Genomic DNA, 15,368 nt, shown 5'->3' on the forward strand with positions numbered 1-15,368 from the left:
ATTTGCATTGGGCAGCAAAAGCAGCTCACTCGTCTCTCCAAGTTCCTGCATAGCGGTGAAAAACGCTACATTTGGTGTCAGAAGTGGGATGGAGAGTCGCGGGTTAGAGCGCACCCCGGAGGAAATCCGGCGGATCCAAATAGGCCGCCGAGTGGCAGAGCGGCTGAGGAGGAAGAAGCCCCTCCCTGATGGGGCCAGCGCGGGCAAAGAGCGGCGACCGGAGCGGAGCGGCGCGTTCCAGGTCCCGGCATTGGACCTCGGAGAGGATTCCTCCAGTGACGCGGCGCCGGCACCGGAGGAAGCTACAGCTCCGTGCCCCGTCCGCCAGCGAAGCGACCTGCAGCTGCGCCTGCCGGCCTACAACGGCGCCGGCGATCCCAACGCATACATCGCCCAAGTAGAGCTAGCCGCCAAATTCGCGGGCTGGTCCCCGGCAGAAACAGCCGTCCGGGTGGCCCTCTCGTTGGAGGGAGACGCGCTGCGGGCGCTGCAAGACCTCCGGGCTGATGAGCGGGATGATTGGGTAAAGCTGCAGCAATCGCTCCGTTTTCGCTTCGGCACAGGTGAACGTAATGAGGCTGCGGGCGAGGAGCTGGCAACCCGCGTGCGGAGCGCCTCCGAGCCATTGGGGGCGTTCGCCATGGACCTGAGAGCTCTCGCGCGCATAGGCTACCCGGAGTTTGGGCCCGCCCAGCAGGAGGAGTTAGCGCGCCGTGCTTTTCTGCGGGGAGTCCGGCCGTGGCGGCTTCGGGAGCACATCCGGCTAGCGGCACCGGCTTCCCTGGCTGAGGCGCTGCGCGAGGCTGAACGCGCCGAACCCATCATGGCGGAACGCCACGGCGAAAGAGCCGAGCGCACTCCCGTGGCTCGGGGCCGCTCGGTAGGTGAACCTGGCCGGGGACAGGGCTACCCGTCGCGGCTAGGCCTCGACACCGCTCCTGAGAGTTCGCGACGACGCCGAGGCCAGGGGCCGCCGGATTACCGCTGCAATCTTCTCCGGCCTGAGGACAACGTACCCCAGCAGCCGTTAAACTAGCTTCGGGGGGCGCCGAGGGGAAGCCGCCTCCCACAGCTTTCCTTGTTTCCCCGACTGCCGGTCTCAATCTCCGGTCAGGACGTGTAGGAAATCGCGCGGGGGTTTACGTTCAGTGTGGCCTGGACAACGTTTCGCTACGAGCGCTCGTGGACACCGGCTCTACCGTTTCGCTGCTGCGCTGGGGAGTACTGGCACAGGGTGATCGCGATCGTTTGCTGCCGGCCCCAGCCGCGAACATTCGCACCGTGTCGGGGAGTTATCTGGAGATACGGGCCTGTCGCACCGTGCGAATACAAGTAGGTGCAATCATTCTTTTTCATCCATTCTTTGTGGCCGACATTGAGGATGATTGTATCTTGGGGTTGGATATTTTGGAAAGGTGGGGTGCCGTACTGAATCTCGATGACGGAACGTTGCGTGGTAGCTTCGGGTTAGCCAGGTTGCTAGTGCCCAAAACGCAGCCGGACAGGTTAGTGGAGCGAACCCGGGGGGCGGAACTTCCGGTTGGCGCCCCATGTAAACATCCGGTAGCAGACCGAACGAGCATAATGGCCGAGCTTATGCAGCGTAGCAGCGTAGGCCTAAATCAGGCGCAGACCGATGCCGTGAAGTCCCTTTTGAACGAGTTCGCGGACATTTTCGCGGTAGATGAGCGCGAGTGCACTCATACCAATTTGGTGCAGCACAGTATCGATACGGGTAACGCAGCTCCTGTGCGGCTACATCCGAGACGGCTTCCATTAGCTAAACGGGCTATCGCCGAGCAGACGCTGCGGGAGATGGCCGACTCGGGCGTCATAGAGCCAGCGTCCGGGCCGTGGTCTTCGCCGGTTGTGCTGGTGCGGAAAAAAGACGAGTCGTGGCGGTTTTGCGTGGATTACCGGCGGTTAAACGAGGTAACGCGCAAAGATTCTTATCCGTTACCGCGAATAGATGATGCGCTTGAACACGTTGCGGGCTCGGCGTGGTTTAGCTCGCTGGATTTGCGTAGCGGGTATTGGCAGGTAGAACTCGCACCGGAAGCACGTCCTAAAACGGCGTTCTCGATCGGACAGGGGTTGTGGCAATTCCGGCGCATGCCGTTCGGCCTATGTAACGCTCCAGCTACGTTCGAACGGTTGATGGAGAAAGTGTTGGCCGATATTCCTCGCAATCGGTGTGTCGTCTACCTGGACGATTTACTGGTGCACGGCAAGGAGTTTGAGGTTGCGCTAGCTAACTTACGGGAGGTATTTCTAGCTATCCGGCGGGCGAATTTGCGGCTAAATCCCAAAAAGTGCCAGTTGTTGCGGCAGGAGACTGTCTTTCTGGGACACGTGATTAGCGCTCAAGGGATTGCCACCGATCCAGCCAAAATTGCTGCGGTACAGAATTGGCCTGAACCGGTAAATGTGTCGCAGCTACGCACCTTTCTCGGGTTAGCCTCGTACTATCGCCGGTTCGTAAAGAATTTTGCCACGATCGCCAGCCCGCTACACGAGCTCACGAGAAAGAACCAGCCGTTTCGCTGGGACTGGGTGCACGCGCGAGCGTTCACCCAGTTACGGGAAGCTCTGGTTACGTCGCCTGTTCTAGAATATCCGGACGCGTCCCGTATGTTTATCCTCGACACGGACGCAAGCGATGTAGGGCTGGGGGCCGTCCTGTCTCAGGTGTCCGAGGGCAAAGAGCGTGCTATCGCCTACTTCAGCCGCGCGTTGTCTGGACCGGAGAAGAACTACTGCGTCACGCGGCGCGAGCTGTTAGCGGTCGTCGCGGCTCTTAAGCATTTTAGGCCGTATTTATATGGGCAGTCTTTCTTGCTGCGGACCGATCACGCTTCGTTAGTTTGGCTGCTTAGCTTTAAAGAGCCTGAAGGGCAGTTAGCGCGCTGGCTCGAGCGGTTGCAAGATTACGATTTTATTGTTCAGCACCGAGCGGGGAAACTGCATGCTAACGCCGATGCTTTGTCCCGCCGGCCGTGTAGCAACGAGCGCTGTCAGCACTGCGAGAGGGTAGAAGCGCGCGCGGGCGATTGCGACGTCGAGCACTTTTCGAACCCCGTGAGTCAGAACAGTCTTCCTGCGCAGTCCTCCGGAGCCCCCGTCGGTGACCAGCCGTCCGAGCCGGCGTGCAGCCGAGTTACTACGGTGCCTAAACCCTCGCCTATAGCCGTTGCGCCGGTGCCGCAGCTGGACTGTGAACAGTTAATCGCTGAGCAGGAGAAGGACCCGGCACTGCAGCAGGTATTAGGTTGGGTTAAAGCGGGCCGGAGACCGGAGTATAACGCTGTCGCCCACCTGGGCCTAGAGGTAAAAGCACTCCATTCGCAGTTCGACAGACTATCGTTGCGGGGGGGCCTACTCTATCGCCACTGGGAGCGGCCGTGCGGCGCTGGCGAGTATTTTCAGCTGCTGGTGCCGCGGACTTTGCGGACACGGGTGTTAGGGATGGTCCATGGGCACGCGGGCGCGGGACACTTCGGCGTAACAAAAACTTTGCGGCGGCTGCGCGCTCGTTTCTACTGGCCGGGCTGCCACACTGATAACGAACTCTTTGTGCACAGATGCGACGTCTGCACGGCAAAGAAGGGCCCTACCCAGCGCTCGCGAGCACCCCTGCAAGACTTTCGGGTGGGGGCACCTATGGAGCGTATGGGCGTGGACATTCTCGGGCCGTTTCCCATTTCCGATGGCGGGAACCGGTATGTGCTGGTGGCCATGGACTACTTCACCAAGTGGCCGGAGGCATTTGCCGTTCCTGATCAAAGCGCTTCCACCACGGCTCGAGTGCTGGTGGATGAGGTGTTCAGCCGGTTCGGCGCCCCGGAGCGGTTGCACAGCGATCAGGGGCGTAACTTCGAGGCGGAGGTGTTTGCGGCGGTGTGTGAGCGCCTCGGGGTGAAAAAGACCCGCACCACGCCCCTTCATCCGCAGAGTGACGGCCTCGTGGAGCGTTTCAACCGGACACTCACTACCCAGCTCGCCGTGCTTACCAGCGCCCGGCAGAAGGATTGGGACGAACATCTGCCCCTCGTGCTGTGGGCCTATCGCACCGCAGTGCAGGAGTCCTCACAGCTGACGCCAGCGGCGTTAATGTTCGGTCGCGAATTGCGCACGCCCGTGGACCTGGTGTTCGGCCCCCCTCCACAAGTGGATTTACCTACGAAGCCGGGGTTGGATTATTTTTGTTCGCTGAGAGACAAACTGTTCCGTGTCCACGAATTAGCGCGTAGACACTTGGCGGACGCTGGTGTTAAACAGCGCCGCGTGTATGACACCCACAGCCGGGGACGAGACTTTGCTACTGGGGAGCAGGTTTGGGTGTATTCCCCTGGAAGGAAAAGGGGGCTTTCCCCTAAGCTTATGTCTCACTGGGTGGGGCCCTGCACGGTACTGGCCCAGCTCTCTGACGTAGTCTACCGGGTGCGGTTGACGGGGCGGTCACGAGTGGTCGTGCTCCACCGGGACCGTCTCGCTCCCTATCAGCCCAACGCCAGCGAGATATCGAACTCTGTGGAGGCCGGGCCGCCTCAGGAGGACGGTTGCAACCCTCCTTCCTCTGCAAAGAGACTCTGGCGTTCGCAACGCCAGCGCCGACCACCGGCACGCCTCCTGGACTGAGTTCGCCATGATGACCGGGGACGGTCACAGCTCGGGTGGGGGCAGTGTGGCGTGGGCGGGGTTTTGATGGTCTACCATCATGCTTTGCGGGAGGGATTGTTTTGTGTTCACCCTGTTGGGAAAAAGTGTTCAAGTTAGTGGCTTCGGCCATAGGTGTGTGTGTGTGGATGATGTGTGTTTTATGGAGGTTGGATGTGGTGGATTTTGTGTATACGTGCGGAAGACAATAAATTACTCCCAGCCATTTGCATTGGGCAGCAAAAGCAGCTCACTCGTCTCTCCAAGTTCCTGCATAGCGGTGAAAAACGCTACAATATTAATCTAAGCTTGAACTTATCAGCATTGTTTCGTCCAGATTCCGCTTAAGTGTGCACACAAAAAACAGAAACGTTTCTTGTAAATCAACTGCATATGTGTTTTATTTACAGCAATTCTTTAAAAAATGAATATACATTGTACAGTACAAGGTAAACACGAGAAAGATTACAAAATAAAAAAATAAAAAACAGTGTCTACTTTATACACAGCTTAGTATATTGTGCGTCGAGATGCTAAAATCCCTTGCATGTTGCCCCTATATTTTGTGCTTCCATTCCAAGTGAAGAGATATTTGACCGGCAGCCTAGAAACAAAAGAACTGTAGGTGTGATCACAACCCCCTCCGAACGACCGTGCCATCAATCACTGACCACCTCAGAAGTTCCCTCCAATGTATTCTGATGTTTTGCAATTTTTTTTAGCACCATTCAAAGGCTTACAATTCATTTAACCTAAGTAAATGAATATAGTCAAATTTACCTCGTGTTTTCTACTATAAGACTATAAACCAATATAAACCAAATCTAAGCTAAACGTTACATTTTAAGTTACAAGTCCTTGGAATCCACTATAGTAAAAGCCTGAATTTGACTCTTTATATATATATATGATCAGTTTTATGGCCCATCTGCTTAAAATGTAATGTATATGTAAACTGAAAATTTTTTTTTTTTTAGTATTCATAAGACAACCTTTGAGTTTTGCTCACGATTTATCAGGCAAAACGAAAAAAAAATGTATGCGTTCTGAGCACAATGCATCAGGCAGTTTCAACTGATAATGGCGAAAAAAAACTGCCTGAAACAATTTCCTACTACAACAGCACTAAAGTTGGCGTTGATGGATCAAATGGCTCGGCTGTATTCAGTAAAGGCAGGCACCCGGCGCTGGCCCGTGGCTGTGTTTTACAACCTCCTAGACCTGGCGGCAATTAATGCACATATTCTATATAAACAGTGCAAGAATGTGACCATAAGCAGGAGGAGATTTATTCTGGAGTTGGTAAAGGAGTTATGTGCGCAACAGAAAACGGAAAAGGCAGCAGGGGCAATGGCAATGGTATGCAAGCGAACTTTACCTGAAACTCCTTCTCCACCTGCGAAAAGGAGGCAGTGTCAAATTGGCAGATGTGCAGGGAACAAAACCTCTTATATCTGCCAGACCTGTAAGCGGCTTGTCTGTGGCAAATGCTCAAAGAATGCACCAAAGCTATGCTTGGAATGTTAATAAAGCGATGCAAGCATCATGGGCAGAATTCACACTGTTGAAGGGAACTTGTGTTCGTAAGCAAATAAAAATTAAGCGGCAGATGTTCAGAAACAAAACTTATGTCATCTGCTAGTAATCTAAGCTCAATGAATTGTAAGCCTTTGAATGGTGCTAAAAAAACTTGCAAAACATCAGCATACATTGGAGGGAACTTCTGAGGTGGTCAGTGATTGATGGCACGGTCGTTCGGAGGGGGTTGTGATCACACCTACAGTTCTTTTGTTTCTAGGCTGCCGGTCAAATATCTCTTTACTTGGAATTGAAGCACAAAATATAGGGGCAACATGCAAGGGATTTTAGCATCTCGACGCACAATATACTAAGCTGTTTATAAAGTAGACACTGTTTGTTTTTTCATTTTGTAATCTTCCTCGTGTTTACCTTGTACTGTACAATGTATATTTATTTTTAAAGAATTGCTGTAAATAAAACACATATGCAGTTGATTTACCAGAAAGGACGTTTCTGTTTTTTTGTGTGCTAAACTAAACTTCAGGGTCAAGTAATACGGATTTTATTTGTTATATAATATATATAAATACACATATATATAATATGTGTATAATAGTTTGACACAAAAATGTGGGGAAAGATTAAGAAACACACTGAAGCGGAATCTGAACGAAACAATGATGATAAGTTCAAGCTTAGATTAATATATTAATATTAAGATTAATATATAAACTGGTCCACTCCGTGGACGCTTCTTTAATATATAAATTTTAGGAATATATTAACATGTGCAGACATATATTTGAGGGTGCGCTGCCCCTCTTGCCCTGCGTAGAGCCGGCCTCGTTTACTCACACACACATATTACACACACATATGAATTAGTTTCAGCTGAAACTCATGATCAATGGTGTTGGGGTACTTATGTAGTGATAATTAGTTTCAGCCAAATCATTAAAACTAACAATAGACTATGGCACTCTCTTGAGAGGGGATATGAAGGTGTTATTCATTTATTTATTCAATTCTACATATAAACAAACAAAATACAGCTATTTTTCCCAAAAAAGTGAAGTTGTTCAGCTGTTTAGTGTCACTATGTCATAACCAGTGAAACAACGTGGACTCATCGCTGTGCTTGTTGTAACTGAAAAAAACGCTGCATCTGCTTCAAAGTCTTTCCTCTCCGTGACCGCTGAAATCAGACACGACACCACGTTAGGCTACGTCTTGACTCATTTGCATACCGACGGTGATTGGATGTTTACCGAGGGCTCAGGGGGGTGTGTGTGTCTGCTTGTACTGTTATAAAAATTCTAAATATAAACAAACAAAATACAGCTTTTTTTCTCAGAGGTAAACGATAAAGTTGTTCAGATATTTAGTATCACTATACACTCAGTGTAGTTACCGAAATCTTTGATTTAGTTCTCATTGAGTGGCCACTTCCACATTTCACTCGCTTTTATTACATGAATCTTATGTGGGCATAAACAGTGAAACATTCCGCAGGTTTATAATACACCGCGGCCAAGTGAACCACGTTCCCGACAAAACGAAATGAGGCATAGTCGTGGTGTTTGATTCGGTTATGACATAGCATAGTTTATTATCTGCTGTGGTAGATCTGATTTATTCAAACACATTATTGTTTTAGCGATAATTTCACGGAAGCGAGTTCAGAACTAAATCGCTGCTCCTGCTCCATCCAAGACGTTTAGAAGTTTCAAATAGAATGAAAAAACGAATAAATGTTCTCCATACGATATAAAATTAAGTAGAGCTTTTCTCAGTTGAATATGAAAAAAGATACCGCTGATTATCAACGCGAGAATGAATGGCGCATTGTCCAAGTGCAAGTTGATCTTGGAGCTAAACTATTTGCTTTGTGTGAAAGCGCCATCTAGCGATCATTGTGTGTCAGCAACAGCTTCCCATTCAAAACAATAGGCGGTCAAAAGACCGCTGAACCGCGCTTTTAGTAGGTGACACTGGCGCGGCGCTTCTAGTGTTAAAGGGGTAAAAAAAAAACATTTCTAATAAGTAGAAAAAAACAACCACCAGTTCTTATTCGGGACTCCCACACTATATGCACACATTATCTCAAACTATTCCACTGCAGCGTTTTATAGATATGTAACATTATTACCCTTAAAATGCCTATAAAAAACATATTTCTAAAAAGTTTCCCGGGCCTTTTTCTACACATACTAGTATTCTTTATAATTAATTTTAAATGGAAGCCCTTAGAAACAAAAAAGGAAGGTTGATGGCTGAATTTCCTCCAATGTATTACACTTTATTTTAGGGGCTAACAGTTTAACACAGTGAGCATAAACAAATGCCCACAAACCTGAATAAACTGGACCAACCTGTAAAAAAGAAGAGTGGTCCAAAATTCATCCAGAGCAATGTGGGAGACTGATAAAGTCACAAAGAAAATGAGTGCTTCAAGTTATTGCTGCTAAAAGTGGATCTACAGGCAATTGACTCACAGGGTGTCCCAACTTTGTCACACATTGCCTTTTTATCTTGGCTGTATTTTTCTTAAATAAATAATGGCGTCCCACAGGGATCAATACTTGGACCTACATGGACCTACTGTAGCTAATTCTGTTACAGACTCATTTATCCATCTTAACGCCGATGATACAAGGGCGTATATTTGCTCTGGACATTGGTGGGGACATATGACTCCAAAATTCTAACATGGAAGATTAGTATGTAGCATATCAATTTCTTTCACAAGACTAGTCGTCATTAGATTAGGAGAACTGACAGGGATCATATTTATACTTTTACATTTAGCTGTTTAATCTGCTGTTATTTTTAAGTCCGTATTCACAGAGCCTGTCCTGTTATAATGAATGTGCGTCAAAGCGGTAAAAAAAAAAAAAAAAAAAACTAGCATTAACGTTAACTGTTGTTGTTACTTTGATGGACTTTGATGAATTCACTAACGAACTTAAAGTGACTTACACTTTTCTTTTAAAAAAAGCTCATGTCCAGCTTTTTTTTCTTTTTTTTTTTTTTTTGCTGCCGCCATCCTCACATGTATGTCACCCAACACACCTTCTTGCACGAGAAAAAAAGTCCACTTCATTTGGCGCTGGTTGTATCTGAACGCAGCCATAGGCTCTCACATGATAGCAGGGAAAGGCACAGCCAATTAAAATGTTAATATGTGTTTTGGGGGCGGGAGGACTCAAGGAGAGAACATGATATATTCCTTTCTGCGTGTCTAGGTTAATGTTGACAGCACGATTTTTTTAAATGGATTAAATTATTGGTTTATACATTTTAATGGTCGGAGGATATTGGTGGGGACACATCCCCTCTGTTCACCCTAAATCTACGCCCCTGTGATGATACAATTCTTTACTCTACAGGTCCTTCTCCTGCTGCAGTTTTGCAGCAACTTCAACTCAGTTTTAATCGATTGCAACAGACCTTTTCCAATTTGCATCTTCAGCTAAATACTTCCAAAACTAAAGTCATGTGGTTCGGAAAAAAAGGTCATGTTCCATCAAGCTTTCCAAGTATCTGCTCCCTTGATGGGACCTCATTGGATCAGACTACTGAATATAAATATCTGGGTATTTGGCTAGATAACACTCTGTCTTTTTCAAAACACATTGATAATTTGAAGTCTAAGATCAAATCAAAACTTGGGTTCCTTTATAGAACGCGTTCTGCATTTACATTATCTGCTAGGAAAACTCTGGTGCAAATGACCATTCTCCCCATGTTTGATTATGGTGATGTTATTTATAGATCAGCATCCAAAGGCCTGCTTCAAAAGCTTGATGTTCTTTACCACTGTTACATGTTAATGGGGATGATCTGTAACATTTAAGTGAGATGTTTTTGCCACAGGGGTAAACCATGAAGAAAATTTGTGAGGCAAGTAAATAAAGATAACAGCAGTTTTATTTTAACCAATTTCCAAATGTGAAACAAGAGAAATTAAAAGTAAAGGAGAAAACTGAGTGACACCAAAACAAAGAAATTATCAAAAGCAAAATAAATTCTGATAAGTAAACCCCAACCCAAATACTCTAACTACCAAACAAAAAAATGTAGAAAAGAAACCGAAAGCTTCGGCGCATGCGGCGCCCAAACTAAACTACTCTAACTAATAAAACAAAAATACAAAGGTGGTGGTCACTCCCTACCTACTATTAACAAAAAACTAAGTTACCAGTTTACCTGTCTCCTTTCTCCTGGGTATTTTAGCCAGACTTAAATAACAATAACAGTGCAAACAGTGTAAAACAGTGCTTAAGGTTCATTACAAACGTCATTCAGTAGCAGGTGTTTCATATGTCTCGAGTGTTCGAAGATTTAAACGAGCTAAAGCAAAATCAGGCTAACTGATAGCCACCGAAGACAGAATACAGACTAAACACGGCAAGGCTTAGATTCAACACAAAACCAAAGCGCAGTCAACACAAAATGGACAGCCGCCCGCTGGCCGGAAAGCAGGACGACTGACGGCAAGTCAAGGGAGCCCCGCCTCTTTTATAACGACAGCTCTGGTTTCATTGTAGGATTGGCGAACCCCGGACAACCAATGTAATGAACCTGCAGTATACTTTAGAGAGAGGAGACAAAGAAACAGATAGGGAAAAAACAAAACAATACCAAAAACAACAAATACACGAGGGGACGTAACAACCACTCTGCCATCCGGTTTATAACAAACGCTCCTTTCAAAACTCATCACTGTACCCTGTATTTTTCTCTCAACTGGTCTTCATTGTATACACGCCGCAAAATCCATTGGTATATGGTCATTTACAAAACTCTCATCGGTTTGTCCCCTCCTTACTTACAAGAATTGTTACACTCTTTTTCTTCTGGGTATAACACTTGATCTGCTAACCTGATTCTGTTGACAGTTTCTAAGGCTTCTTCTGTACTTGGCCTGTCGTCTTTTCAGAACGCTGCTGCTAGAGACTGGAATGACCTGCAAAAAACGTTAAAACTTGACAATCTCATTCCTAAGTCTGCTTTTTAATCTCGGATCTCAGCTTACTTTAAAGAAGTGTGTAGCTGCTTAGACTAGCTGTTGTTATTCATTGCTGCTCCACTGTTCACATTGTTCGTATATGTGTATGTATGTATGTATGTATGTATACGAGTGTATGTGCATGTGTGTGTATGTATATGTGTGTGTGTATATATATATATATATATGTAACCAGGTGGTTTGGACAGTAAAGTAAAAGGCTAAAGGGAAACCCCTGTGATATATGCTTGCGTTAGTGAATTAAATGCCTTTTTTATGCATTAAGAAATCCATGGAAAATAGGACGCTGCCCCTTTAAGACAATTACAGGACTCAGTGCGTGTGGAGCGCATGCGTGGCAAAGACGCAGAAAATGCTGGAAAAAGCATAATGAGTCAGACGAAACTTTGCTCCTATAGTTTTGTTTATTAAACGGCAAACCTTTAGAGAAACATAGGATAAAGTTTAGAGTAGAGTTTTCATCGTTCAGCGCTGGTTGGGATTTTGTGAGCAAGTGCTTTGTGTATCCAGGGGAGAGCGCGTAAGTCTATTTAATATATTGTGATAAAATGCGCAATGTGATTTAGATAGCATGACCAAGACTAATGTCAAGTGATATTGTTTGCAGAGGGGAGAAGGTTCTGGAAGAGTTCGATGTAATTCTGCGGTACAAGAATAATTGTAAGTTTGTTTTATTTGTACTTAATGCCATTGTTAATGTAAATGTTTTATCTACTGAGTTCAAGTTATATGTTGCATGTGTACATAATCGGTGTGATGTGCAAATTGATGTGTGTGTGTGTGTGTGTGTGTGTAAGCAGTTCCTAATTGTTTTTTTTTGTATTTAGGAGGCTGCTACCGTTGTCTTTAGAGGGTTAAATTCTTTTGGGAAAATTTAGCTGTAAGTCTGGAGGTTTTAAAATTAAGCTGTATGCACCCAATTGGTGTTTGATTTATTTTATTGATTGTTGCTGTTTTGTTTGTTTATGTGTTCATTGATAAGAGCCAGTAAGGCTAATATATTTAATGCTGTATTTTCTTTACAAGATACAGTCAAGAATAAAAGATCCCCACATAAAAATAATTGCTTGTGTGATCGCCGCTTTATCTTAACCATACCAACGCGGGGCCACATATATGTACATGTGTATCTATGTATATGTGCATGTGTATATATGTATGTATATATGTGTGTGTGTATGTATGTATGTGTGTGTGTATATATATATATATATACAGATCTGGCCTTTAAAAACGCACGTTTTCGGAAAAGGGATCCCACGACTTGCCGCGGCAACCTGTGAAAATGCCCTTCAATACCTGTAGGGGGCAGTCGTGTTTCAGTCTAAAGTATTGTGTGTCTACTGAAGCCGAAAAATGTTATGTCTCTTAGGCGCCCATTGACAGCAAGCGACAGAGCTCATAAACGTGTCAAGCTCAAACTGTTATGTATTTATTCTTCATTTTCATTCAGAATTATTATTATTAGTAGTAGTAGTTCTCCGAATTTATTATTATTATTGTAACGCACCCGCGCTTACGTATGTTAGCCTATAACATGCGCTCCGAATATATAAGGGTACTGGTGGCTTAGTGGTAGGTGATTAGTCTGCCATGCCTGTGTTATGCGCTAAAATGCCACGATATAGCCATTTCATTATCAAGTTATGCTTCATGCTTTTTTCTTAATCTATGAAACACATTAGCACTCACCTTACAATTTCTATAATTTAATGATAATCAAAAGATAAGCAAAAACTGTAAAACAAAGGATTCACATTTATTACATTTTCACCCGAGCGGGATTCAAACCAGGGTCTGGACGAGTTTATACTATTATTTAAGCAACGCCACACCACGTGGAAAGCGGCAAAAATGCTTCAATTTTATTGGCTGTCACTGAGTGTCAGCTATTCACAACTGGCCCCCCGCGGAACGCAGAATCCCCGGGCTTTGACTGCGCTTTCTCCATTCGTTATTACAGGGGCGGACTGGGACCAAAAAGTGTCCCTGGACTTCCTGACCCACAGCAGCCCACACCATAATACATTGGCTCATTAATGTAGAGATACATTTTTAACACCAGTTTCTAGTATAAAAATATAACACAATCCAGAAATCAATGCTATTTAAACATATTATTTGAAGTATCACTGAACATATATTGGGTCATATTAGTAAAACAAAGAAACGAAAATTCAGTGTAGAACCGCCACTGCCTATTTTCCACCACATCACGTACTTCCCTGATCTCGGACTAAACTCCGCGCTTTGCTTTTATAATGTGGAGCAAGCCCGAGATCATATTAACGTAGAATTTATCATTCAAAGTTATTCATATCAGTGTATAGTAAGTGTGATTTGAAAAGTGCTATAACTCCACCTGCCACAGTTTCAGCCCAGTGGAACAATCTGACTATATGTGAAGTGCCATGAAAAAGTATTTGCCCCTTCCTATTTTTTTCTTTGCATATTTGTCACACTTGTATAGGTGGAATTTCACCTAAACACTTTAGGTGAGAACGTATAGGTTAATATGTATAGGTGAGAACAGCTGATTCACACTTGGGAAGAGTGAATAATTTGCATTTGAATGTTGTCTGGCATTGTAAGCACACGCAGTGACACTAAAAGAACAATAGGATTAATAGGAATAGGAGGCACTAAAGAGGAGGATTTTAATTTAGACTATAAAAAAATTAACCTGCGTCTATTTTTAGGCGTGCCAGCTGCCACTTTTTAGTCTTATAATGCCCACATGACATGCTGGTACAGAGCTGGACATAGCTCATCCATGCCAATGATCCCGGGTTTTCACCCTGCGCTATAAAATACGAGTACGACGGCCATCCACGGACAGCAGCTCCTGCCTCCGTCCGCTCGCGCTTGCTCTTCTTTGAAGTCCCTGGGGCGCGTTCCAATTGCCCCGTTTGCATGCTGCACTTCCGCGTTGTGTGCGCGCGTCTCACTCACACCGCGTAGTAAAATCCACTGTAAACCAACAAACCCCGAGTATTTTATAGCGCGGATGAACCCGGGATCATTAGCAAGGAGAGCTCTTCTTCACTATTCGTGCCTAATTCTGCAGCCCTGCTTCTTCGCATATCTGAAGGAGAGGCCGCCTAACTAGTGAGCGAGGAGCGATATTGATTTGGGCGCACGCCGTGACAGGCTGAAAAAAAACTATTGTCCTCAAAAATGTAACAGATGAGGACTCTGATTAATGTGCAAAAACTATATAATAAAACTATATAAGACTACATGCCTTTATAAGACTCAACTTTTATTTAAGTGCACTCACAATAACGAAAAAACGTGATTTTATAAATGTTTGAAAGCAAATAAGCTGCGCTGCTCTGTATTGTTTTTGGTGAACTTGAGCGCGTCAGAAAATGAACGCAAACGTTTTTTTAAATGGTCAGAGTCAGTCTGCTTGCTGTTTTCCCGACGCGTTCATATTCATTAGTCTACTTCTGCCGGTGCGCTCTGGAAAACTCCATGCATGCGGCTGAGCGCTGATTAAAACTATGGAGTAAATTAAAGAGGAGAATCACGATGCCGAATCGAAGTCCTGAGCCCAAACCTCATTTAAATTAAATTAACAAATACTACAAGTAAAAAAAAAAACAATAGCCCACGTTTAGAAACCGTTTATAAATTCTTTCCGACATGAGTTGGCCCGGTGTTATGCGCAGAGCGCCGGGAGATTTCCTGAAGCTCCGAAATCACTGGGGCATTTTTTCTAAATACAGTAGATGCTATTGTTAATAACTGATGGAGGTTTGGGGCTGTATACACACACATTTTTGAGGGGTTTAAAACGAATTAGTCCGAGCAGACCTACATGAAAGGTGAGAAGTGAGTAACTGCGCGCGCTGTCGCGGTGTATATACTGTACAACACACGTTTATCAACCTACATAAAAACGCTGCCTTTAAAAAACGCTTTATAAAAACGCTGCCTTTTGTAAAGTGAAAGTACTTTACAAAAGACAAACTGCTTTATTTCAGTCATGAATTCACAATCACATCACATTCCAGCTATTATTTCCAGCCGTGGTTAGATAATGTATGAAATAATTATTAAATGCTGGACACAAACAGCAAATATGATGATTATTATAAAATGCCAGAAGAAGCTCGTGGTCATAAAATAATATTTACTATAATACAGTATATAT

The 15,368-nt window shown here is 45.3% G+C and overlaps 1 pseudogene; it reads left to right on the plus strand.

Annotated features, from left to right (window-relative positions):
- The first annotated feature begins 640 nt into the window (after positions 1–640).
- LOC128534671 (deleted in malignant brain tumors 1 protein-like) overlaps positions 641–15,368 on the plus strand; it is a 61,311-nt pseudogene continuing 46,583 nt past the window's right edge.

Source organism: Clarias gariepinus, chromosome 12 (genome assembly GCF_024256425.1).
Source record: "Clarias gariepinus isolate MV-2021 ecotype Netherlands chromosome 12, CGAR_prim_01v2, whole genome shotgun sequence".
NCBI classification, from domain to species: Eukaryota; Metazoa; Chordata; class Actinopteri; order Siluriformes; family Clariidae; genus Clarias; species Clarias gariepinus.